Genomic DNA, 25,218 nt, shown 5'->3' on the forward strand with positions numbered 1-25,218 from the left:
AACTTTCAGGATTTGGTAGGGGAAGATGAATGGGAGCTGCTAAGAGACCTCTGTAAGAAGCTACAATTAAATAAACAAATAAAAGCCTTTCCATGCAAAATAAAGAAGTCTTACTGGTCATACATAAGTACATAACTCTTGCTTAACATCATGTATAGTTCAGCAGCTCCCAGGCAGCTGATTTGTTCCTCCCTGCTGCCCCAGTTCCTGCAGTAGGGCCCCTACTTTTTGGGGAACAGGAACACCAAACAGTACAGCAAATTGCTATAAAATACCAGAGAAAGATGGGTTTAGCAATGAAGTCAGCTGTTTACAGTCAAGCTGGTGAAGAATAGAAGTTAGAACATCATCCCGATTTATTTTCCCTCCCTTTCCATTAAGGACTAATCTTCCAAGCAGAGACACATGTGGGTGCAAACTTAGCAACCATGAAGCTGCTGTTGTTTTAGCTCTGACCAAGGACCTTGCCTGGCTGGCTATACACTACGTATATATGCCCCTCACTGTGTTGTGAGGGACACAGGTGTGTACGCGTCCAAAATGTACCAACAAATTCTTTGTATGACTAGAGCAGAGAACCCCAAGCTGATGCCTACAGGGAAGCTGTGCTGCACCCTTAGTGTGATTAGCATGGGTTTAACCGGCAGCTTCCGGTCTAACAGTGCAACTGAACAGGGCCTGAGGACCCATTCTTCACAGCTGTTATTTTTTGAGTGTCTTTTATTTGATATTTCATGCATATTTATAAAATAGCTCATTTGCGTGCTAGCTGATAACTTACAGGTACACAGAGATTTTTATTTTTTTTTTTTTTTAAAGGCAGGGCATTTGCCAGGACAGAAAGACATATTGCACACCATGTTGTGATACCTGATGAAACAAACACAGCACTTAAATTTAACAATATAATATTAGACACACTATCATTTTTCCTGCACCTGTTTCTTCAGCAGTTCAAGGAGTTAACAGGCAAAGTAGAGCTGATTCCTCTGCCTGAAGGAGCAGAGCACTTTGAATTGTTTTGACAATGGTTTGCTTCATTTTATTTCATCACAGTAGGGAATAAAGTTCTCTGCAGAAGGGAAGACATAACAGGGAATCACAGCCAGGATTATAAGTATCAGTTTATGGAGGGGAAATGATTAATTCATCTCATTTCTGTTGAACCTTCTTGATTTTGAGCCATGGAGCAGGCTCTGAGTTGGAGCTGCATGGGAGATAGGCAGGAGCTGGAGCCATAGCCCCCAACACTGGCATCAATAACAGCATGACCCTTGATCAAAAAATATGAACATCCTGAGCAGTGATTTCCATTATATTTGAAGCTGACATTTCATGGGCTTTTCTTTCCTGTCAGTTCAAGAATTAGATTGAGAGCTAGCTGCATCCCACAAAGTAATGTTTTAATCACTAATGCTGTAACTACAATGAAGGGGACGTTCACTGCCTTTAGCGTACTAGTTCTCTCCACTGTGCTTCATTCTAGGACCAGCGTCTCCTGATTAGCTGCAGGGAGACCCCCTGGAGTCACATTAATCCTGTCAATTCAGTCAGTCGCTGCGGCTCTGCAGGATATGGCTGCTGACTGCAGGATCACAGAGATGCTCTTCTGCTTGGTTTAAGCTCAGCACGGGTCCGGAGGCAAAGGCGGTGAACACCTTCCCACTCTGTGCTGTGCTGGGAGGGCTGCAGGGAGATGCAGCCGTGCCTTCACCCACACATGCAGCAACTCGGCAGGGGGGGCAGCGGGGCAGAGGGGGGCACTGGGAATGCTCACGGCAGTACTCAGGCTCAGCAGCCTTCCAGCTCCGAGATCACTCCTCCAGCCAGTCACCTGAGATCAGTGGGATGAAGAACAGGCGCACACATGTGCCAAGGATGACTGCAGTCGTAACACCAGCACCTGGAAATCCAGGGAGACGGCAGTGGGGCACTCCCTGGGCAAATGGTGTACACTGAAATTCAAGTGAACATCACACTGAATGTGTCCCAGGTAGAGGGACCTGGGTGTGCTCCAGGAGCCTGGTGTTCCCAGGCTGTGCCAATGCTCTTCTCCTGCAAATCACTGAGGTACATACAAGGGGGCCAGTACTTCTGCATGCTGCAATACCAATTAGCTAGATAGTTTTTTCTCACCAGGCTGCTGTTGCCTGAGGTTCCATGAAAATAGGAAGCGATATCAAACGTGGCTGGGCAGCTCTCACTTTAGAGACACTTCCAAAGAAGAAATCTGAGGAGGACAAGCAAGCCTGTCGTTTTTCCAAGGAAGTTTCTGTCAGGCTTTAAAAAATTACTTTGCAGGGCTAGTTAGCATTTCAGATAAGCCCAAACTGACAGCAAGAAGGACCAGGCAATGCTTTCAAATTAAAAGCCAATTACTGGAAAGGACATACTCCGAGGCCCTCAACAAGGACCTGTGCACAAGAGCAGATTGCTGTAGCTTTTGTTTCTCTTCCATCTGCACACTATTCCAGCAGTAAGCCCAGCCCACGGAGACTGCGGGCTCTACTAGAAAGTTTCCCTCAGCACAACCACACTGACTTCAGACGCATTTGTTCACGTCGCTGCAAACCCCTGAGGATAGTTCACTCAAGCACACCTGAATGTCCTGCAGACCAGGGCAGGCACAGCATTTCAATGAGCCACATCTAAGAGGTAGAGGCACAGACCAGAGCACATCAGCACCCACCAGTGAAGCTGTCCTCATCCCAGGAAGCTGACAATATGAAAAATGTAAGGTTGTAGCCACTAGGGCATGTTAAAGAGAGAGAGAAAAGCAAAAAGAAAGGGATATGGATAAGAAAAAGGGCCACGGAGATGAGGAAGGATGAGCTGGTGCATCAGAGAACCTAAGAGAAAGGAAAGAGGGTGAACACGAAGTCACCACTGAAGAATCAATTATAGGAGATGAGCGTCCACAATAACCACCCCATTAGAGGTTCCACCCAGGAGCAATCCTGTGTGAAGGGCAGTCCTGTCTCTGCCTCTTTGGGCACCCAAAAAGGAGATACGGCACAGACACCCTCTCTGCTGGTCCTGCCCTGCTCTGAGAAATGGCCATCTGGGACTACCTTACAAGGAAGATTCATGAGGTGTCAAAGGATAAGCTCCTCCTTTCTTCTCCACAACTCTTGGGAGGCACTCCAAGACCATTGGGATAAATAAATAGATGTTTAAATGCCACCTATCAATGCCTATTAACAAGAAACAAGCAAGAAGCTGGCTGGGTGGGAAAGATTTCCTTGGCAGTTTTCTCTTTGCTGCTGTTCAGCTGTGGGCAGCATGAGCTGGGACTTGTATTGATTGTTCTGCTTGTAATTTAGCATAAATGCAAATGCAGGTTGAGACCTAGCATGTTCTGTTTAGTAGCAACCATGAAAAGAAAAGGAAATTGCTATAAATTAAATGTTCCTGTCTCTACAGGCATTGAGATGGGGATTCTGATTTATTTTAGCTATGGCAGAGAGAAGCAGTAACAAGAAAACAACATTTATTTGAGGGAGAAAGATTGACTAGAAGCTTGCCTCAGTAGCAAAAGTTTTTTTTTCTCAGGAAGTATAATAAGATATTTTAAAACACTGTCAAACAGATAACAGCACAGAAAAACTTTGCAAACAAATAACTTTAGGGAGAAGCCATACATTTCAGACCAAAGGTTCATCTAGTTCAGGACCCTGCCTCCAGTGTGGTTGCATGCTGAATCCCAGAGAAGGGTGAGGACAAGGCAAGTATACCTAGCACTTCCCTGAAAAACTCGACCATGACTCTGTTTGCAGCACTGGACTCTTCCAGAGCCTGCTGCAGATACATCTTTGGATACACCTTTGTAGGCCTGACAGTTTCCACACATCTAAGATCAAACATCACATCTGGCTTCAGCCACCTGCCAGCCTGGCACTTCTGATTCAAGGAGTTCTTTCAATGGAAGCTCAGATTTATTTAAGATTAGAAGAGTTGTCTCCTCTCCACAAATTACTTAGACCAGTGATCTCAGCTCTTTCCGTGTTTGATAGATTAGTGCTTAAACAAACCTTACAGACTGCAAAATGGCATTCAGAAAGGAACTGAAAGCTTTTTTTTTTTTTTTTTACTAAGATGCATGACTTTAAAATCCATTCCTACCCTTGAAGAGTTATTATGTGAATGTGAAATCCTTTACCTTTACTTGGAATTTTATTACAAAACTTTCTTAGCAGAAAAAAAAGAAGTTCGTTTTGCAGTGGTTTATTATGGTTTAGTTTTGTCAGAACTGCAGAGCCATCATGAATATGGAAAAGGGATCAGATTTCATTTTAGTTTGTGTATCAACAATTGAATTATAAAACAAAAGAAACTCAGACTTGAAGAGTTTCACATATGAGACCAACAGTAAAATTAAAATTAAGTAAAAGACACTAATACATGTAAGGTTTTTGTGGGCTTCCGCTTTGTTATAGTATTCAAATTTACTGGATGCAATGAAGGAAAAGTACTTCTCTACCTGGGCAGAGAAGCAGAGACTACCTTGTGGTCTTGTTCCAAAATCATCAGTTTAGTCTCATCCCATTTTGTCACAAAACCAAGTGATTTGCAAAATAACTCACACTGGGAAAACCAAAGCGAAATTCACAGAGCCAAAGCCCACAGCAAGAGTAGAAATAATTAAAAAAAAAAGTCTTCTTGTGACTCTCTATATAACTACACTGGCATTTCTCAGTAGCAGCCGAGAAGAGAGGCCCAGGACAAAAATGACCTCGCCGTCCTTACACTTATCAGCAAGCCAAGCCGGCACACGTGAGAACTGCCTGGGTAGGGCAATGGGCCCCCATGTCTTCCAGAGGAAACGTTGCCTTAGGAAGCACCAAACATTTCCTGCCTGGCTTCGCTGCTGTCACCTTGGTGTGATGTTTTCAAAAGCTCCCTTAATCCAGGAGATTAAGTGGATAGTAAGATGAGTGGTGGCAAAGCAAGGCGAGATGAGTCTTGCTGTTGGTCAAACCTACATGGCTTTGGGGAAATAATGTTTATTTCCAGAGAGAAGAGGTGTGCGAGACAGGGATGATGGAGTCACACAGGGCATCCACAATTTTCCTAGGCACACCTGAAGCTCTGGCAGAGACACTGCAGGAATTTGCAGCGTTCTACCGAAAAGTAAAAAAAAAAAAAATCTGAGACATAAACTCAAAGCACAGTACAAAACTCCAAAGCCCATAATCCTCTCCCTGAGAGAAATGAAGCACGAGCTAAGTCCTCAAAGCATGACTACAGAAGCAGACACCCACACACAGCGACCTGTATTCCTTAACTCTTCCATTTTGCTGCAGTCTGTAATGCTGAAGCTCTTCCAAGTTTGTTGTATAATGAGTCCTGAGCCTTTTGTAAAGCCTCAGTTCTAGGAGTCATCTGGTAACAGAAGAATGAGTTCCCACTTTTGGAAAAACAAAGGCTTCCAACCTCCCTTGATGCTGAGAAAAAAATTAAAACCATGCACCTGGAAATGCAAAGATAATTTAAACGTATCTATTTATTTTTAAGTCTCGGAACTGGGGCTCACAAGTTTTGACTACTTTACACACAATTGTGTTTGTTGCATAAATTTCCCTCAAGCCCATCTGGCATAATTTTACAAATATCTATGGCTTTGATTTATTTTTTGGAAGTTTATTCTTTATAAAGAGCTAAGAAACACATGTACAGACACAGGTAAAGCTATTTTCAAACTTGTAAAGGTGATTATAATGGAGGAGTAATCATTTACTTTAAGAGAGCATACAGAAAAAAGGAGGGAACACTTTTTATATGGTCATTAGGTCAGCAAGTGAGAAGATGTAGATTTGATTTCCCCCCTACCTTTTGAAGTGTTTCGTGATATTAGTCAATCATGTCTCTCCTCTTGAAAAACTGCATACTGCTTTTCTGCTTTGCAGGTATGGGCAAGCAACTTCCAGGATTGCCAAGGTTTCCAGCATGCTGCTCACCTGGAGCCCAGTTCCCAAGTGGGCTTCCCACGGTCTCAGGAAGAGGGAAATTTAGTAAAAAAAAAAAAAGAAGTGAAGGAACTGACAGCTGTGATTTTACATGCCAGGCTTTCTAACCCAAAGGTTGCAGACTCCCCACAGCTCTTCTCTCCTTTTGCTGGAGACAGTGCAGATATCTCCAGACCCACATGGCCAGATTGTTGAGCTTGGGCTTGGGAGACTTGGACCTCACTCATCCCTGTTAATGCTCCATGGCTGAGTTACTTCTGCCAAGCCAAGCCACCTCCTGGTGCCACAACTGCTTCCCCTGTGAAGCTGGAACAGACAGACCGTAAAATGAAATGAGTGAGTGAAAATTAGCATCTTTAACTTTAATATAGCAGATAAAGTCTGCTGCATTAATACAAACAGACTTATCTCCACTCCCAGGAGGTCTGAGACCTAGATTGCCCTGGACTGAAGAGATAATGTAGCTTGGACAGAGCAAGCACAGTTCTCCTCTGTTTTGTGCATAGTCCAGGCATTGCAGGCAGGTTATGATGGCAGAAACACATGGCAGGGCAGCCCCTTCCTGAGTCAAACCTAGGGATTAATGCAGATTTTGGGAATAACCAGAACTCAGGGTCTGTTTTGCAGCACTGAGAGCTCAGTAATATCTTCGCATTTTTTACTGGAATCACCACACATGTTTGTTTAGGAACACTGAATCTATCTTTGTTCGGTGAAATTTGGGGATAGATCATATATTCTGAACCATTTTTTGCTTCTCTTTGTGACACCTGTCAGTTACTCAGTAGCTGACAGCAAATGCTGTTCTATTGATTTATATTTCTAAACACTACAAATCATGCCAGAAGATGGATGTGAGCCTGTTATAGTAAAAACATTTCTTTAAAATAGAAAGTAAAAAAACCAGTGATGCAAGCTCTCTTCCCCCTCTCCTCTAAGGTAAATGGATAGTTGCAAAAATCATTTTTTTTTCCCTTGGTTAAAGCTTGCCATCTGGTGGAATAAGACCAAATCAGCTGCTCTGCTGTGGGAGGAAAACAGGGGAAAACACCCTTTTTCTTACAGAAACAGCCATCTGGTGTTCCTACAAGAGAGAATCTGGATCAATCAGATATGGCTGACCTTATCTACCTGGAAAGCTAAATACAAAGCTGAAGAATGAATGTTGGCACATCAGTAGATTTTGAACTTTGACAGCACAGGAGCTTTATTTAATTTGATCAGCTGACACAAGAAGTTTTAAATTGTGCTCAGCAAAGACACACTGCCATTCTCTCAAATATTTTGAAAGCTAACATTATTTATAGCGTATAAACTAACTACGTTTTGTTATTTCAAATTAAATTAAAGAGAATCCCTTATGACCAATTTTGTGACCAGAAAAATATAATCCTTTATCCTTGAATTAGCCCTCTGTGAGATTTCTTACCAGACAACTGGATTATTCACCTAAAAGGAAAGGGAAAAGTTAGGACAGGCAAAGAGCAAGAGATGAGGAGTTGGAAGAAAAAGAGAAAAAGACAAGGAAAGGGAGGGAGGGAGAGAGGCAGGGAGATGGGAGCAGAGAGAGCAAGAGAGACAAGGTCCTTCACATGGATTTCAGTTTGTCTGCACCAGTGATACTTCTAGGCACTTGAAGCAGCTGCTTTGAAAAAGTAGCTTATGGAGCTGACAAGGAGATATGATCATTTTTTCATTGCTGTTCTTCATCCTATAAAAAGAGCAGATAATATATTTTTATCCAGGGATACTCCACAGCTATCTTCCTCAGTTTCATCAGAATAGGTGCAATTTATAACTAAAGTGAGGTTAATATGACAACATCTGCTTTTAAAACAAGTAGAAAAGCCTTTTTGAATCAATGAGGCTTTTTTCCATCTCCTTTATTAGAGAAAAAGCAATGATGATAGGTTTAATTACCTTTTTTTTTCCTCCTTGTACCACTGTGAAGAAACGGGAACAGCACATAGAGGGCCTTCTACCAAGTGCTGGAGTATGAAATCTTATCCTTCTTGAAGGAAGATATTTATACTTTTAAAGTGAGATTCTGCTTCTGCTGAAGCCAAAGCAGGAATCTCTAGCAGGGTCAAGAGGAAACATGGTCTATTTTGTAGTCCTGCAAGACAGCAAACACCCTCCTTCCTGCCCCGTTCTTCACTCTAATCACACTTTGGTGTTATCAGCTGAAGCCATAGGTATCAATCAATGTATTTATGAGACCAAGAGCTGACAGTCTACTCAGTTCCTCTCCTACACCATATAGCCATCCACTTCTCATGACAAATAGCAAGAGATATGGATGGGAAGAGCAGAGGTCATAAGAAACTCCTTCCCCCCTCCCATCCTCCTTTGGTGCAGCAGCCAAAAGCATATCTAAACCCACTTGGTCGAAAAGGCTGTAGAAATGCAAGACAGCTTGCACGCTGCCCCTGACCTCTGGCTCAGAGAGCCCTTGTGGTCATGACTGATGCTAATTTACACTGCCCTCAGAGCCCAAGGGTAAATTACAGTGTGAACAAGGGTAGCCCTCCACAATAAATGCGTCTCTGGATCAGCTCCTTGATCTGTGTGCGTGTGTGTTGGCTTAATTCACTTATTACCATGATCAGCATCTGTGCTAAAATACTATTTTCCTTCCCTTTTCTAAATTCCTACAAATGCTACCCTTCAGCACAGCTCCCCAGAAACATCAGCCAAAATCCAGAACCCTTACATCCCACACCCCTTTGCAGACTGTGCAGCCCTCCTCCTGATCAGGCTGTTTAGCTCAAAAAGTACCTCACCACATCCTTAACTCAAGGTTGCTGTGGGATGCTTGCCCTCAAGGTTTCCAGGCACAGAAATACTACTGCCGGAAGGCAGTGGGTAAGAAGTAGGTCATATGAGTTGTTCCTCTCATTATTATGCTCTGTGTGACTCAGATATTTCCCTTTGATGGCAGTCAAGGCAGAGCATTAGGAAGCCTGTAGCATGGTAATTCCACAATTGCAAGGAATGAACAGATATGTTGTTCTGCTGTGCGGGGTTAAAACATTAAATACAGACCTTTATGCAAAAAAGCACGATGTCAAATCATTGCACACAGTACCAAAGAGCACAAACTATAGGTCTGGCAACATTTCTTTTCTGACTTGTTTCCTACAGTGCCTGGTGGCCAGGGAATTTTTTAATCTGTTGCAATTTTGGTTCTGTCGGTATAGCCCATTTATGTCTATTTCTCCAGAGTAGGTTGGTGGGGAATTTAGCTCCACCAGCTAATCTGAGCTTCTTGCCTTGCTGAGTCCCTCACCCACCTCAGTGCCCAGGGCTCCAGCTATGAACCAACCTAGATTAGTTCAATGTGAGAGAATACACAGTACCCTGGCCTTTGGAATGTCTTCACTGAAGTCTTCCTACCGACCTATTGCCCCCAAAATGTAACATCTAAGAAAAGGAAAGGGCAAATTATATTTAGTAATATAATTTATATGGCAAAATGAAATTACTTACCATGCAACACAGCTGACAGAAATGAGATTTACTCTTGTAGCTGCAATCTAAATTTGTCCCTCATCATGAGAAAGAGAAGATGGTTTCATGGTTTACAAACTACACCTCTTGGGGACAATGTGAGTGCTACTGATTTTCAGTTTTCTATTATTGCATTGTTGCAGAAACTGGGCTCTGTTTTTTCAGGCTACATGAAGGATCAGGAATTACCAGAGAAAAGGAGCCAAAAATCTTTTAAATCAATGGAAAAGCACTGAAATATGAATGCTTTCAAACTGAAACAGATAACAGAATTAGATACAGATTTATTAATAACTTGTAAAGGCAATATTCTAGATCTTCAAAATTACAAACAATATAACAATGTTAATGAAGTTCCCATGTAAGTGACATCTAAGTGTGATAACACCAACAGAGAATCACACAATGACAGCATGTTTGAGCTTGGAGGGGACCTCTGGATGTCATCTGATCCAGCCCCCTACTTAAGCAGAACCACCTATAGAATGTTGCCAAGGACCATGTCCAGGCAGCTCCAAAAGCTGGATATTCAAAATGTCTCCAAGGATAGAGACTGCACATTCTCTTGGAGCAACCTTTGACAGTGCTCAGTCACCCTCACAGTGGAAAAGTGCTCAGAGGCATGTTCGGGGGAACCTCCTGTGTCTCAGGACCTCTGGTCCTGTCACTGGCCACTGCTGAAAAGAGCCTGCCTCCGTCTTCTTTGCACCCTCCCTTCGGGTATTTACATTCATTAATAAGATCCCTTGAGACTTCTCTTCAGTAGGCTAAACAGTCCCAGCTCTCTCACTGTCCCCCAGTCACTGAAACTTATTGTCCCTACATTGAAAATTCCAGATAAAATTTTCAAGGACGTATAACTCTTGCCTTTGAAGATTAGCTCTGCAAAGCCTCAGAGTTTTGAAGTCAATGAGACCTAAATCACAGGCAGGTGACTTCTTTCAGAATTTAGAAATTTCACACTCTGTCCATGTCTTTAGCCACATTGCTCCTTTTCAATTTGTGCCTGGAACACTAAAATATTTGTAATAGAAAATTAAGTAAAGTAGTGTTGTCAAGTAAATATTGAAAATCAAAGTTTGAATTGAGATAAACAACATAATAACAGTGAAAGGACAATCCTTTTGGTCTTTGGCACGAATGATTTTGCTATAAGTATTTCTGTGACAGCTCTGAGAACGTTTCACAGGTCTCCTGAGTAACCCTCTGGGTGAATACTGTTCTCACAGGCACAGCAAAAACTCTTTTGTTCTTGTCTTTGTGTTGTCACCACAGTTTCAACAGCCTGGCCTTGGTGGCAGTGTGGACACAGAGAACACAAAAAGGGTCAAAACTTCCTTGTTTTTAAGACTTTTGCTGTCTCCACCCAGGTAAGGTCTGTACATCCAAGCAGCACTACAGGCTGGGCACAGAGTGGCTGGAGAGCTGGAGGCAGAAAGGGACCTGAGAGTGCTGATTGACAGGAAGCTGAACATGAGCCAGCAGTGTGCCCAGGTGGCCAAGAAGGCCAATGGCATCCTGGCCTGGATCAGGAACAGTGTGACCAACAGGATCAGGGCAATGATTCTTCCCCTGTACTCAGTGCTGGTGAGGCCACACCTCAAGTGCTGTGTCCAGTTCTGGGTCCCCCAATTTAGGAAGGACATTGAGGGGCTGGAGCAGGTCCAAAGAATGACAGCGATGCTGGTGAAGGGACTGGAACACAAGTCCTATGAGGAGAGGCTGAGGGAGCTGGGGTTGTTCAGCCTGGAGGAGACTCAGAAAAGACCTCATCACTCTCTACAGCTACCTGAGGTTGTAGCGAGGTAAGTATCAGTCTCTTCTCTGAGGCAACTAGAGACAGGTCAAGAGGGCACAGTCTTAAGGTGCACCAGGGGAGAAAGAAGTTCTTTACAGAGAGAGTGATTTGGCTTTAGAATGGACTGCCCAGGGAGGTGGTGGAGGTATTTAAGAGATTGGATGTGGCACTCAGTGCCACGGTCTTGTAGACAAGGTGGTGTTGGGTCATAGGTTGGACTTGATAATCTCAGAGGTCTTTTCCAACCTGGCTGATTCTGTGATTCTGTGATCCTTGCAAAAGAAAGGCTCTCTTTACTTTTGAGGTTCAGAGACTTTCCGCCACCCTGGGACCAAAAAGAGGAATTACAGCATGATCTAATTTTGACATGCACAGAGAGGAACCACAGACATGCACCTCCATGTCCTGTTTTTAGCTGAGAATATGCTCAAAGAGCATCGTGGTGATGTTCTTTGACCTTTGCTTAGCACTTTTCCCATCGCTCTTAGTGATCACATGGAAGATGTTGTTAACTTCGACTTACACCCACTACAGGTTTACATACACCTTTGAACACAGTTTCAACTGCACCCACCAGCTCTCTCAGATCAGACAAGAGGCAACATGAACTGGAAGCAATATTACCCTTATTTAAGTCATCTCTAGGCCTGGCTTGTAGATCTATGGACTCCAGAGCAAAACTGCTGTGACACCAAAAGTATGCCAACTTTCACCCACGCCTCTGCTTCCAAGGCCAGATCAGCAAATGCAAAGCTAATGCATTAAAATTATGAGTGACAGCTCTCCAAATGTGCTTTAAAAATAAAATTACATTAGCATGACAGTTCAAAGAGATTTATCCCTACATTTTCCCATCTTAATTTTTACATATATATACAATATTCTGCTACAAATTCAGGCTCTCTGAAATCACAGAGGCAAAAAAACCTCTTCATGGAGTCAAACATGATCTGAAATATATTGAAGAACTGCTTTAAGTAGAAAGGGCAAGTATGTCTTTAAAATTATGCAAAAGCAAGCAGGAGGGAAAAGAGGACAGAAGAGAGTGAAGGCAGTTCTCTGCAATGATGTGATAAGAAAACACATCAGAAGAAGAAAATTATGTCAAGCAATACAAGTAAATGAAATATTTAAAATAAAGCAAAATATTTAGGTCTAGAGACCAGCACAGGCAAGAAAAATAGACATAATTATTCCATAATTAATTGTGTCACATGTGTTTACCAAGTGACCCCTTTTCTTGTTTTTGATTTCTAAAGAGTTCTCATTGCTACTACATTTAGCCTACAGTGTCATTTGTAATAATTTCCTATTCCCATCTGATTGCCACAGAACAGAGCTTTTTCTGAGCACAGCTCGATAATTAGCCACTGCAGAGTGTGGGAGCATTCCCCATCCCAGGCACACATGAAAGGTGAGGTGGTAAACCTTCATGGTAAAAGAAGTGGGTTTATGATTTAAAACAGCAAGACATTTCTCGGATAAAAACTACACTCTTGTTTCTCCCAAACTCACCAGCAGGGAAAAAAACCCCAAATTTTTCTCTTCTTTCCCACCTGGCAAGCAGTGTTTCTACATGTGAAACAAATTACTTGGATGCTGCTGTGGATGCTGAATTTGGCTTATTTAGTTACTGGGTGAAAACTTGAGCACAGTCTAGCTTCTGGGAATTCACCAGTAAGAATTGTGTCAGTAGATAAGTTATCCTTGGAGTCCTCATCTTCCCTTTCATTAATAAGGTCTGACTGGTGATTACTTTCCAAAGTTGTTTACCACACAGGAGGCAGACCTTGACTGACAGAATAGAGCTGACATAGGGGGCTGAAGGAGCTCAGAAGAGGTAGCATCTGCAGCCAGAGGAAGCTCCATTTGGTCAGAAATTTCAAAGGCAAACAGGAAGAGAAGGGGATGTCAGTCTCTCAGCTGGCAAAGATGGTTCTCCAGTTAACGCTGTGTAGTAAGGCACATTAACCAGGAGCAACGAGAATTATTCTGTGTGCCTTGTACTGCAACCTCACAGTCATCTGGCACCCTCACCCTTTCCCTGTCCATCTTTCAGCCCACATAGTGTCACCGTGTTGGGAGGCTGAAGAGATATGGACTGAGAACTTCTCTGAACTGAAAATCAACCCAGCAAAACAGTGAGAAAGAGCAAGTGCTGGTTTGGTTATTCTCAAAAACAATCTTGCATCTCCCAGGTGAGCATGCTGTGGTGAATACCTCCCATATTTGCAGAAAATAATTTCTAAATTTTAAATCATAAAACTATTTGGAAAAATTACTATTACATAGACATCCCTGTGAGCCCAAGGGGCCAGAAAAACACAGCAGGCATCAGAAGAAGGTGATTTATGCATTTACATTTCCTCTTCTCTTAAAGAAAGGACCCCATTTTTGCAGCTCTGAAACCTTAAAGATTACTTGTGCATTTACCACAAGGTTCCAAACTTATGGCCTGTCATTTATAGTGACAGGTCTCAGGCAAGACTCTGCAACCACCCTCTTACCCTTAGATCTGCTCTTACTGACATCAGTGGTACTTCTCCATTCCCTTAGTCACTGCGAAAGTAAACCTGTGACCTGTTGTCAGCACACCTGCCTCACCTACTCATACATTTAAGTGTCCTGTGCTGGGTAACACGTTTTGGTAATGCCAACATGTTAATCTTGATCCAGATCTCCTGGAAATCAGAGGAGTTCTTAGAAAATGTGTGATAAGGCAACAAGACTCTTCAGCAACTAAATGGATAAAAATAGAGAGAGGACAGTACAGCCGCATTATGAACTAGCTTATAGGATTACTGTTCCTAGAGGGCTTTCCTATTTGGTTGTTAAGACAGCAGAATTAAAGGGGGGGGGATGTCACATACTTGCAGCTGTATAGATATAAAACCATGAATTTTCTCCCTGCTATAGATGGATATTAAATTCTACTTCATTATATCCAAGCACCACCAAACCCAAGGATTTAAGAATGAAAATACTATGTGACATCATGCCTCCAATATTTTATGCACCCTAACTTTATTGACTGAGCTGTCAGAGATAATAAACACATTAATTAATGGCAGAGGTAATTGGACCAATCTTCAATTGGCAAATTATCAAAATAAAATCACTTCAGTTTGTGAAACGCATGGATTTACAACAGGTTAAAAAAGAGAGAAACATTTCTCTATCTAATGTTACCCTCTAGATAACACCATTTCATGCACTGATTCCTACCAGAAGCTTAGAGATTTCATTTGAACTGCAGCACACTTTGCAGACTGAGATTAACCCTTCAAGCAATGAGGAAATTAAGACTCCATCGTATCCCTAGATATTTTGCTTGAAGCTTAATTAAAGTTTAAGAACAGCATGAAACATTTCTCCTGTCTACTGGCTGTGCTCCTCCTTGCCAGATTATTTCTATGTGGTGTGTTTGATTTCATGAATAGATTGAGGAGAATACTCTATGCCTCCAGCAACTGCTCCAAGCAGTTTAATGAGGAAATGGGTTCCTAGTTTCCATAATCGCTCTCAAAACATTTCACTGCAATATAATAAGCATGAACAGCGATCAGTCATTCAACAGCAAAGATGTTCCCAGCCTGATCACAGGGACCAGTATGTAGAAACAGATGATGTTTGTATTTTCAGGCTCCACTCCACAATGAGGAGGTTGTAGAGGAAAGAGGCAGTTATCAGACACATAGAAATAAACAGACTGAAATTAATCACCCATACTTGCAGAAGTAAAATTGGGATTTGGGGATCGTTTCCTAAGTGGAAAAGAAAAGCTTGTGAGGTGAATAAAATAGTTTATATGCCTAAATTAATCATCTTTACTCAAAGACAGTATGATTGAGGGGTGTTCCTTCTCAGGACGTTAGTCTTGGCTAGCTTTTGTCTCTACAGAGAGCACTAGTGTCTCTGGGCACTTGCCCAGCATAGGCACTTGCCTCACTTAGCGGTGAGGTAGATCCCAGACATTGGATCTTACATGTAGTAAGAGAGTAAAGTTAAACAGTATTACACAGGCAGCAATACCTACTCTCAGACATCCTTGACATGCCTTGGTAAAGTCCCTAGCTGGCTCAAAATGTGACATTTGTGTGAGCCATAAATTTTGGTGGATATGATTTAATATTTATTAAGAGGAGCCAGACCCAGTGGGCTGCAGGATTTGGGGAGGGTTTCCATCCCAGCCCAGCTGAGCTGAAGCAAGTCAGTTCCCAGGGCCAGGATGATCCCCTCACAGACCCAACAAGGCAGGTGGCTGCCATTCCCCCTTCCATGTCACTGATGAAAACATATTAAATATGGGTTGCAGGCCTATCCCTGGAGACCTCAACTAGCAGTAGTCAATTGGATGACATGCCAACAGGACTAACCTTCTCAATTTTTCAATGAACGTCTTCTAAATTAGGTTCACTTGATTTTGAAAAATGCTAATCTTTTTGCACAAGTATAATCCATGACTGAGAAAAATGTCTTATGGAAGTGTAAGAATATTATGGCAACACAATTCAGACCATAAAAATTGGTCTATTTCATTCATTGTATTGTCACCTATTTATTCCTCGTTGACTATGCTTTCCCACTGATTGCTTTGAGAGATGGCTCCTGCTTACTTAGCTTATTATATTTCCCCTTTCTGAGCACTCTCTTCTCTGTTTACTGAATATTATTTGTTGCTTTCAAAAGAACAAAGGCTGATGATCACACTTTTGTCCACACTTAAGTCCCGTGTCCTTAAAAGTGAGGAATGCTGTTTCTCTGTAGAACTCTGCAAAGAGAGTTTGCAGCAAATTATGAAACCTAGTTTATAATTGGCTTTCCCTACATAGTCTCACTAGGGAAAGCTGAAAGCTTTGCAAGTCTGTGTTGATTTTGGATAAACCTTCACCAGTTCATGACTTTGCATGAAAATCATGTAATATGCAGACAGCTCGCACAATTTTACCACAGCTAAGCAGGAATATTTCCAAAGAAATTAGATGGCATTAAAATATGTTACTTTCTGGAAGACAAGTATTTTTCAGAGACCTATTCATTCCAAGAAAGTCCACCTTTAGATCCTCTTGCTGCTGTCAAGGATAGACAGTGAAAAACTTGCGAGACTCATGAATCAGTCTCAATAAAGGAAAACGAGCTCAGACTTTTGCCTTCCTTGTGGGCATCTCCGTTTGAAATTCTCTCTGGAAATTGCATTAGTTTTCATATCAGAAGGTCCCTATAATTTGCCTAATTATCAGCCTGACAGTTTTACATGGAGCTTATATGCAGAAAATGAAAGGAATTATGAGGGAAATTCATGGAAGAGCTTTTATTTCCCCTGACAGAAATATCATCTCAACCTAATTTGCATGTTAACATCACACGTTGCCCTCCAAATCTTATTGGTGGAAATATATCCACTCTCATCTATTCCCATAAAAACAGCAAGCGAAAATTGACATTTGTTCATCTTGTTCCAGCAAAGCAGCTCCAAAAACAGTGAATTTGGGTCAGACTAAGACATTGCCTGTTATAGAGAAATTCAGACTTTTATATACAAATGATTTCTTTTAAATCATAGTTAAAAGGAGAAAAATTATTGCATTTCTGCATTTAAAAAGAAATTATCTATGGGACAACCTAGAACTTACAGGCAAACAGATAATTACACACCCTTTTTTAGGCCATGTTTTAGTCAGAGACTGAGATACAGAAAAAACTGAGTCTTGCCAGGGAATTGATGCCACACCTGGATAGTCATTTCTTAACCAGATTCTTAGAAGTGCCTTTTGATATGCAAACATTATCAGTATTTGAGAAGGCTGATATCTACTGTAAACCTGTAGGACCTTCTGATGCTCATATCCTCAAGACTACTGAATAGCATCCTGAGTAATCACAAGTGACTTGGAAAACTCTTCAGTCATTCACTGTCTCATTTCCTCCCTCTTTAAAATCCTCAGTACACTCACTCACAGATGAAGTATTTGAGCACTTCCAATGAAAAAGAGAGTGCAATTGCAGAGGTCTCTATTACTGATCCCTGGATACTGATTGATGGTATATTTACAAATCCAGAAAAAATTGATTCAGTTCCAGTACCAAGGCTAGTGGGCTTTTTACATTACTGTACTTCATCTAGTGACAGAAGAACATTTTGTAATACCTCAGACTAAAAATGGCATGGCCTTGCCTCCTTCAGTTAACCATTATCCATTTTGTTTTAACTGAGCAGTGAAAAATTCCATGTGGCTGGAAGATGCATGGAAATTAAGAACTTAAGAGTCTACATTCTGGGCTAAAAAAGAAAAACCAATAGTATGAACTATATGCAGTTGAAATTATTTGGCTTCTCAGCTTCTGTGCTGCCTCATGCATTTTGTTTAAACCGCTGTGTATGCCACTAGCACACCTTTTTGTAGGTAACCAAGACAGAATGGGAGAATTTGCCTCTATGCATAATACAAAGCGAAAAGTTCAGCTATACATTTCAGCTATAATTTTTCAGATTTCCTGATTTTTTTGTGTGCTTAGCTATAAAATTTAAATTCAAATACATATATTTTTACAGAGAATATGATACGTGCTCTGTCTAATATTTTATCTTTTTCTGTAACATACAGAGATTCCCAGTCAGTTATTTTAAACAAGGAAAAGGATTAGAGATACATTCTATTTCTTGACACAAACAGTACTAGCAACATTCACCTTCTCAAACCAAGATTTTCAAGTCAGTTCAACAATATCACTTTAAGCATAATATACTTCATTTACATTCTTCCTTGCGGGAGTTAGGAACACAAATACCATCTTAATTAATTCATAAAGGATAGATTTAGTGTTATAACTAAATGTGTCTGCAAAATATCACTTGGGAAAATATAGGCAAGTGTCATTACACATAGAGCCATCTATCCTGCTAGAGAATAACTCAAAAAAACTAGAAGCTGAAATCATACACAGCAAGGAGTAATTGCAGTTGTTACTGCACTTACAGTGTGAATATGGAAAGTGCTGATCACAGCTTACATTCAGCACTCAAAACTGTTCCAAAAGGAGCCTAAAATAGACTTAATGAATGCTTTCGGAAAACTACATCTGTTTTATATCTAAATAAATGCATTTTAAAATGTTAATTTAACCACAGTCCATACCATGACTTCAATCTCTGAAAATATTTATACATGTGCATTATTTGAATTCTTGGCTCAGTAATTAATCTTAACATCATAATTTTCTTCGTGGATAGTTTACACACAGTTTTTGGCTGCATCCAGAGTACAAAATGAAAAACATTTTTGCTACGAATAGTTGAAGCAAGGGAGATACCACGTAAATAATATTCTGGGAAACACAAGCACAAGGCTACAAAAGCTACCTCATACAAAACAACAATGTTCTTTTGGTTCTAGTCAAGTACTGAGCATCTTGTAGTAAGAAATGCACAACCATCAGTGTTATACAGCCTTTCTATAGACATAGCACAAAAAAAGACTATTGTAATTACTTGCAATTGCTTAATTTCACTCTTCTCTTCAAAACTTCACTTTGCTTTAAAGATCAACCAGTTTCATTGCATATTAATACAACTGGTGTTTTATGGTAAAAGGAAGCTTCCCTTGCTCTTCCCCATCTGTGCTCAGAAATCTTGACAAACTGGCACACATCAAGAACGGTGATGTTCATTTAGATTGCTACTGTTTAAATCTCAGGTGAATCTTCACAAACAAATCTCAAGTGAACTTTCATAAACAAGTCTTTTTTCACCATATGTTCAGCACACAAGTGCTACTCATTAAAATTCACCTGTGTTCAATAATTTCTATTTGGTATTCATTGTTATGCAGAGTTCCCTGGAAAAAGGTCTGCAGTCTGTAGGATCTCACCAAACAGTTATACGACAGATTTCTGGCACTAGAAAATGCTTTTCTGGATTTACACACTAATTACATGGTTAAAATCGAAGGACTAAAATGTCAGCTTTGTGAAGAAATCAGTGTTTCAGGTGACAGAGGAAAGCTTGTTCAGAAATACAAATGAGCTGATAGGAATTGGGCATCCTCAGGCAAATGTACCATCCTCCTAAAGTAATTTCCGTTTCAGGCTCCTCACAAGAAATAAATCTGGGAGGTCATATAGCCATTGTCAGAGAAAGTCTTCGGTGGTCACAAAAGTCCCCTCAAGGTAGCAGAGCCATTTCCAATGAAGACATTAGAGGGGAAGATCATAGAATCATAGTACAGTTTGGGTTGGAAGGGACTTTTAAAGGTCATCCAGTCCAAACCCCTTTCAGTGAGCAGGGACATCTGCAACTTCATGATGTTGCTCAGAGCTCTGTCCAACCTGACTTTGAATGTGATCATAGATGGGGCACCTACTACCTCTCTGGGAAACCCAATCCAGTGCTTTACCACACTCATCATAAAAAAATTAGTTTAAATTAGTGTAAAACCACTGCCCCTTGTTCTACCCTTATAGGCCCTGCTAAAAAGTGTCTCATTTCTTGCAAGCCCTCTTTATAAGGCAGCAATAAGATCTCCCTTGAGCCTTCTTTTCTCTCCTCTGGCTGACATGCTCTCTGAGGCATGGAGGAGTACACCCAGAGGCATCAGCCTCCTCTTTCTATATCTCCTGTCCAGATAAGTCTGATCTTTCCAATCTGTCCAGGAAAAAATGGAGCTCCTGTTGCAGCAAAATGACATTTTAATGAGATGGTTTAAAGTAATTTTTATTTTAAATGCATGGGAGGATAAAGCTCTCAGCTTTATTATAAATCTACACAGTTCAAGAGGAAAAAGTTGACTCTCCTGCCAGTGACTCTGTACATCATACTGAGCCTCCCCTTCTGATCTGCCTGTGAAGTGAATTACACTGGTTCTGGCCTACCTGGCTTTAGAGAAAACCTTGCTAGCAAGTCCTGTCGCAGCAGGATCAAGTGTCTGTTATGGATGTCCTACCAGGCAGGTATTAATCATTCAAGCACAGAAATCTAGACTTTTAAATGGGTGAGGGAAAAGCTGCTTCACTGCATTTCAATTGCACAGAAGAGAACAACCTATCGGTAATTGGTTGTAACTAATTAAGTAACCTGAACAGAGAGGCTACTAATGACAGTCAGTTGCTAAACAGCTACAACTGTTAATTGTAAAAGTTTCTGGAGCCTTTTGACATGATCTCTGGCAGCTTATATGCAAAGGCACCTGGATGAATAAATTAATTGCAGCTTTGTCATGTCCGGAGAGAAAATGAGTAGGAAAAATGCGGTGTAGCTTAAAAATGAAAATGTCATTATCAGAATTAAATTAATCCTTTTAAAAGGAGCAAAGTCAGACAGAAGACGTGATCAGTGCAAATGTGACAAAATGGGAACAAATGTTAAAGTACTTATCTTAAAAATGTTCCTTTAAGTAAAAGGTGCCTTAAAACAGCAAATGAATCATCTTCAGTTACCAAGTATCGTTCAACATAACTATCTCCAACAGCAAAGCAGTGGTTCAAGCTCTGTATACCCACCAATAATTCACAGGGAAAAAAGAACCAATCTTAAAATTAATTTTTTTTAACAGCCAAATTCTGTTTGAAATCAAAGAAAAACAAAATTATAAACTAGATACACTAATAACCCATATCTCTATCGATTTTCCTCCTAGATGTCTTCCTGCATTCACATATGTAAATCTGATATATGATACACCAAGAGCAAGAGATTCAATACAACTGAGCACAGTCACAACCCAATTGTCTGTCTGCCTAAATCCTCTTCCATCAGGCTCTGTGGTACACAGACACCCTAAGGCCTGGTCACCTTAAAAAAGAGTCAAATTCTTGTCTACTTTTTTCGTACATCACCAGTCTTCCCAGTATGGGTTATTTACTTTGCAGATATTCTGGAAATGCATATATTTCTGTTTGCTATGGCTGCCCCAACAGATTATATTTTCTGAAACATTTCATACAGTTAACCCTGCAACTTGATTAATGAGCTCGGATAACTACGTTCTTCCAACTCGTCTTGTGTAGTGGCCTCCATTTCATTCTAAATACTTAATTACAATTTGGGTTCAAAACATGTCACTGCAACTTTCAGTACAGAAGAAATTTTTGGCCTATGTTTCACAGTATGTAGTCTAATCTGTCACATCATAATAGAGAGAAATCCCTGGAGGACTCAGTATTGCAGATCTTGTTAACCAGGGAAAAAAGGTATGAAATGTGATCGTCCAGATGTAGTCTCTTGATATTCCCTTGGAGGATTGAATTATCTAATGTGAAGGAGTCTGAAGCCAAAACCAAAGATGAGGGTATGTTACTTTTGTTTTCTTCCCTTATTCTTTCCTGTCACAGCTCAACATGGTTCTCATTTCACGTGATAAATTAGTTGGCTATTTTCATCACATTTAGCGTCCTAGCACAGCTCATGTTTCTGAATTGCTCAGAAACCTAACGGCTCCTATTTCAACTTATACCCTAACTTCAGATAACCATTATTTTGAACTTCTGCCAACACCTGTAAAGTTTGACTATCAGACAGCCACTGAATCTCCTGTTACTTATTTATGTCCTAAAGTGCATGACATTTTATTTTAAAGTGTTCTCATTACATATAAGTGTATGGTCAAGTATTATCTTCTCTGGGGTGACACCATTCTGGCAAGGTTATGACTGCCATACCTCTTCCTATACCCAAAAATAATTACCTCCTACTCTTTCAAGACTTACATGGTTTCCATAGATCCTTTTAAGTAATTTTTGGATGGCAAATGTTTCTCCTCTCAGGAAAAGTGCTTGTATCTCCTATAATTCAGGAAGAATTTTTTTACTGAAAGCGTGATCAGACATTGGAATGGGCTGCCCAGAGAGGTGGTGAAGTCACCATCCCTGGAACTTTCAAGAAATGACCGGAGATGGTACTTAGTGCCATGATCTAGTTGACAAGGTGGTGGTTGGTTAAAGGTTGAATTCAATGATCTTGGAGGTCTTTTCCAACCTTAACAATTCTATGATTTTATGATCTGAAGAAGCAGGGGGTCATTGGAAGCATGAGGATTTGATATGATAATGCAAATTTATCTTTGCCAAATTCAGTCACTCTGTATAATCCTGTGCTGACCTAGATTATCTTGAGGATCAGGATGAACAGATTTTGCTCTGATTGTTCCTCCAAGCAAATAGTATAAATTCTTTTCCAAGTAATGCAAAGATAATAAATTTCTGGTCTTAATTGTTACAGATAAAGTAACTTTTCTTTCATGAAAGCATGTTTTGTATGCTTATCTTTATTTAGTGGTGTTTTATATTAGGCATCTGAGAATATCTTCATGACCATCACTGCTTTTAATAGAATATCATCTATGTATGAAGGTTATCCTGAACAGCAGATAAACATTATTCAGCTACGTAGAATAAATAAAGTGGGGGGGTTTTCTCATTACAATACTTACAGGCTGTAATAGCTCTTATTTGCATATCTGACTCTGGAAATGATTTGTCACACTGAAGTTGTTCTGATTTCCTATAATCTACCTTTCAGTCAGTGTAATTATACTGCCCTCCTGGTTCTTGACCAAGTCAGTGTACAATCCAAAATCTGTGTGAGGATATTGAAAAATTGCCACGTTGCTGTAGAAAACTGGGTTTGCTCCAAATCTATTTGCTCTGGAATAATCTTGTTTGTATCATAAGGAGTCAGCAGTCATTTGCTTTATATGCAGGACAGTGAATATGGGATGAAATACTCTCTCTGAGCCTTGATGATGCCATTTGAAGTAACAGGAGCAAAGTTTGGTATTGGTCCTTCAGAACTCACATCCAGAGCAGTGATCATGAATTACTAGTGAGACAGGAGAGCTGGATCATTTGGCGTGGACAAGGCCTTGTCCTGATGCCTGGAAACTCATGGGAATTCCCATGGCTAAGCAGAGCTGGCAGGTTAATGCACCACCTGGCACATCCAGCCAGGCTGCCAGAAAAGGCATAGCATAAACAGTGGAAAGGTGAGTGACAAGGCACTCACACAAGCCTCACCTTTGACTTTCAGCACCTCCACACATCCTCTGCAAAACCCCTGAGGACAGACAGTACCACCCACACTGCACCAGAAAGTCTACTCTGCAAATCATCTAAACACAGGCAGTAGCACAATAAATTGCCCTGTGAGCAAACCAGGAACTGATTTCCAGTGGATTTGATTGTTCTAGCTGACTGAGTTTTAGCTGAAATATACTGAGGAAATGTTCTTAATGAAGCATGCTCTGCCACACTTCATCAGGCATCTCTAGCACAGAGAAGCCAAAACTGAGGAATTAGGCCCCCAATGGCTTGGGCAGTTGTCCTACACCTGTATCTGGTGTACTTGCTTTGGCCTATGGTAGTGCCTGCCTTCAAATATCACCTTTCTTTTTCTTTTCGCAAAGAAAATTTTTCTTCTACAGTTCCCTTTATTTGCACTTTGACAAGCCCTTACTATCTTTATCTTATGAATGGAAAAACTAGGGAAAGTGCAATGTCATCCTAGAATTACCCAGCAAATGAGAAAACTGAATGTAGCCTATGCTTCTATTCTCTAGACATTTACTTTCTCTTCCTTGCTTTTCCCTACGAGGTGGTAATCCTTCTCTTCCACAACTACTAATTTCCTTTTTTGGGGGGTTGTAACTGCCCTTCATTCATGCAAGTAGTATTGTTTAAATATGAAATTACTTTTCCCATTCTCTAGCTCCAATTTTTCCATGTCTGCTTCAGCACTAAGTGTTAACCTTGTGTGCACTTTCCAGTCGCCTGAGTCAGTCTAACAAAATACTCTTCTGTTAACAAACCTCTCTTCATAGCCTTAGTTCAATATTTCTCCCAACCTGCCAGAAAGCCTACTTAACAACAGAAAGTGCAGATACCAGCACTGAAGACAGGTCTAGGCAAAACATTAATATCCTTGATGATCCTTGGCAGAGGAACCCAGACACCAAGATTAAACCCAGGTTTGCTGAAGGCCACGCAAGATTTCAGTCATATTGTCAAGAATCCCGCTGAGACTACTGTCTGCAGTCTTAACCTCAGGGATATCTGTTGTTCAGCAGGGAAAGATGAGAACAGCCCCTTATCACTCAAGAGTCTTTGCCGTGTCTTTCTCGGTACAGTTTTGTGGAGAGAAGTGTTGTAAGTGTTAGACATCTGAGAAACCTTGATCTATTTCTTCTGCAGCGAAGTAGAAACGCTTTTGGCTCAGATTAGAAAGCTGATTTGTAAAGCAATCCAACCAGATACACAGAAGCTGCATCAGGTAAGGCTGTAACAGTTGGAAAGCCAGATAAATGTGAGCAAATTTTCTCAAGACTTTTGCCTCATTCTCATCTTTTCCCTTCTCCAGCCATACTTCCCAGCTGCCTTCCTGACACCCAGCAGAGTGGAGGGATGGGTTTTAGCAGCACGGAAGAAAGAATAAGAAAGTCAATATTGACCTTGTAAAGATTCACAGTTGCAGCCTGTGTATATAATTGTACCTGCCAGTAATAGCTGTCTGAGTCATTGTATTGGGTCTGGCTGAGATGAAGTTCATTTCCCCACAATAGCCCTCACATTGGTAGCTAGAAAGGTGTTGATTACACACCAGTGCTTTGGATACCGCTGAGCAGTGCTGGCACAGCATCAGCACTGTCTCTCAATGCTCCCCCCTCATCATGGGGGTGGGCAAGATTCTGGGAGGGGACACAACCAGGCCAGCTGACCCAAATTATCCACAGGGATATTCCATACCATATGACAACAGCTCTGATATAAAAGCTGAGGGAAGGAGGAAGAAAGGGGGGCATTTGTGTTTTACAGCATTTGCCTTTTGAAGCAATCATCATGTTCTTCCTGGGAAGTGGATGGACATCACTTGCTTATGGGAAGTAGAGAATAAGTTTTTTCTTTCTCTCTTTGCTTGTGCACACACAAACTTTCACTCTCGTTTTACAAACTGCCTTA

Source organism: Chiroxiphia lanceolata, chromosome Z (assembly GCF_009829145.1).
Source record: "Chiroxiphia lanceolata isolate bChiLan1 chromosome Z, bChiLan1.pri, whole genome shotgun sequence".
Taxonomy (NCBI): Eukaryota; Metazoa; Chordata; class Aves; order Passeriformes; family Pipridae; genus Chiroxiphia; species Chiroxiphia lanceolata.